Source organism: Cibotium barometz, chromosome 2 (genome assembly GCF_041138505.1).
Source record: "Cibotium barometz isolate CiBa-2024 chromosome 2, ASM4113850v1, whole genome shotgun sequence".
Lineage (NCBI taxonomy): Eukaryota > Viridiplantae > Streptophyta > Polypodiopsida > Cyatheales > Cibotiaceae > Cibotium > Cibotium barometz.
Window position 1 is genome coordinate 25990316 of NC_141047.1, and position 2960 is coordinate 25993275.

At 43.9% G+C, this 2960-nt stretch overlaps 1 long non-coding RNA gene across 2 annotated transcripts; it reads right to left on the minus strand.

Annotated features, from left to right (window-relative positions):
* Nucleotides 1-1290: 1290 nt before the first annotated feature.
* On the minus strand, nucleotides 1291-2663 carry LOC147640866 (uncharacterized). 2 transcript variants are annotated; one of them, XR_015268527.1, is made up of 3 exons: nucleotides 2357-2663; nucleotides 1490-2053; nucleotides 1291-1305 (listed from the first exon to the last, which is right to left on the minus strand). It is a non-coding gene; the product is annotated as an uncharacterized LOC147640866 (long non-coding RNA). The 2 variants fall into 2 exon arrangements; XR_015268526.1 differs by lacking the exon at nucleotides 1291-1305 and having other exon boundaries at nucleotides 1877-2053; nucleotides 2357-2660.
* Nucleotides 2664-2960: the final 297 nt, after the last annotated feature.

A 2960-nucleotide genomic window follows, 5' to 3' on the forward strand; every position in this document is an offset into this window, starting at 1 on the left:
CACCACCACCAATGCTCATGCACCCATGAGCTCTCAACATGTACTTGATGGGAATGGCTTGAAGTAAGCACAGGAAATAGAAGTCACACTAGTAGCTAGTGTGCAAACATGTGTCTCTACCATGTTTAGGTGATCCTCTGCTGCTACATGTTTTAGAAATGCAAAAACAAGTAATTGTAAGTTTAACACATGTAATTTGGCAAACCTATCGCCAAGCACAACACCGTTCTTAACATCCCTTGTCTCATTACCTCAACATGTATTTCTATGTCCTTTTTGGCTGCTTATATGCTACCACTAGCTTTTTGAATGAGAGTTAAGGATGGACATACCCTTGTGTTGCTTCATTTCAAAACATTCAAGTGCATGCACTTGTTGTCGACAAAATTCTGTAAAGCAAATTTTGATTCTCCCCTTTGTTTGATAAATCGATTACAATAACTATCATTAAGCTGATACTCAAAATACGTTCTAGTAAAATTGACAGATTACTAAGTTCAAAATCAAATTTGAGAAGAGAAATTTGGTGTCATTCAAGATTTAAAAACAAGGTAATATGTGAGAATAGGTAATTTTGTCCCACCCCCATTTGAAAATGGCTTTACCAAGTTGAGTGTTTTTGTGTCTATATTTGCTTCACTACCAAACACTAAGAGTGCATGCACATGCTACTGGTCAAATCACGTGACTCGCGCATTGCAAGAAACAACATTTTGAATGAGAATGTCATCAAACACTTCCTAAGTCTTAGCAATTGCACTTCATTCGAATACAGCACCAATTCCATTGGACTAGGAGGAAAGTCTTCATCCTCCAATGCACAATGAGGTCACACTTTTTCCTTTCCAAGTGCATCACATTTGGCATTTTGGCATAATACAATTGCATGGCTCTTCCTAGAAACCCCATTCTTGGGATCTCAGGATCATGTACTTTGTCCGTCTCTATGCCTTGCTCACTTGTGCCTTTGTAGTGCACCACATTTGCCATAAACATCTAGCAACAGAGACTCAAGAAATGTATCCAAGTATTACTTACCTTGTAATGCACCACATTTGACATACACTTCTAGCAATGCACTTCCAAGCAAACTATCCAAGATACAATAGGAGAAAGGCACTTGCATTTTATGAGAGGAGGTAACATCCACCTTCATCGGCCCCTATTCCTGAGGACCCTTCACAACATTCAGAAGTCCTCAAGCAAAGCTTCTCACAAGCTGTCATCAGTGCTTGGCTTGTACCACTCCAGTAAAGCATCAGCAGCAAGTAAAGGCACCCATCTGCATCATGTAAAGGCACCCATCTGCATCATGTAAAGGCACCCATCATTCAAAGGCCCCCACATCCGTCTTGAAGGTGTTCAAATGCTTCACCTTTCCCTTTCCCCTTCATTTTTAATAAGAAATGCACGGCCTGTTAAAAATTTCGGCAGTGACCAGCTATCATGGCATTTCACATAACATTAATAAAACTTTCACTTGTATCACCTGTCTGCCTTTTCTCCCATCTACTGATGAAGACTTAATGTTTATGCACCCGAGATTGAATGCTTATGCCATGCATGCTTTTGTGGCTGGAGACCTCGCATATCCCATAACATTACCACCTCAATTTGCAAAAATAAATCATGCGCGTAGGGACAATATCCTGATTGCACCAGTATTCCGGATATAAGATGATAAAAGAGACCAGTAAGCCACACACATACCACACACACACACACACACAGTTGTCTTGCTAGCAACCCACACAGCCTGTCCGCATAAGCAAAGGACAAGTAACGCATGGCACTTGAAGAAAGATGAACTACAATAAGAATGCATCAGACAAATAGGGCACTGCAAAACCTATTGTGACCACTGAACCATGTCGCATTACCAAAGACATAGCATTGCATTGAGGAGATAATGTCAGTGCCAACTACAATGTACCCATACATACTTTGTCACATAAGAAGCAATCCCTATAACCAAGACCAAGCTACATTTCTGATCTATCAGCAAGCTGTATCAAAAACTTCAGAAGACTCCCACTAATCATCATCTTCTCACCTGCAGCCATCCACTTTCTCAACCGGTTAGAACCTACCCAACTTGTTGGGCAAATGACAGCCATCCAACAATCATGAAACATTTCTCATTAGAACCAACCGACATAGATGTTGGGGGGCCAAAAACGGGGTAAGCCCCATGACTACCCATATCCTCATACAAAGGGTGGGAATTCGTGAACGCGAGAGGAGAGAGAACCGAGCATGTCAAAAAGTAGGTAGACATGAACGCAACAGGCAATGCAGCAAAAAGGAAGGCCATGTCCTGCAAGGACACAAAAACAGGGGAGGAGGGAGGGCTCACCTTAGGCAGCTGCAATCACTTCTTGGTGGGGGCGGATGATGAAGAAGGTCGGTTGTAAGCGGCGTAGCCCTTGCCGCTGTTGTAGTAGGTGGAGCCGTTGGGGTTGGAGTAGTAGTAGGAGCCGTTCTGGTTGGAGTAGTGGTAGGCGTTCTGGTTGGGCGCGGAAGGCCCATGGTCGCGGGCGCAGTAGTGGTTGCCCTGCGCGTTCGTGCCCGAACCCTTGTCATCGTTGCCTCCTCCCATCTTCGTCCTGCTGAGACAAAACTCAATACAGTAAAACTCAGTAAGTTCTCTTCTGTGCAGCGCTTGGGCTTCTATATAGCCCCTTAGCTTGCGTTTTAGGGCCTGTTCACAACGGCCGCCCGGACAGAGAAAGCCCTTATTTAACTCCTCTAGACTCCAAATGCAAATGCAAAAATAAATTTGCGCGCGCGCGCGTGTGTGTGTGTTATATTGCTTATGCGTGCGCGGGAGAGAGACCAACTCGGATAGCTTTCTCCCCAAAAGCTATCCAATATAGCGCGGGAAAGGTTGGGGTTGCATGGGAAGAGGACTCAATATAGGGTCCCAAGATTTTTTAAACAGGGAAAGGGTTCGCATGCCT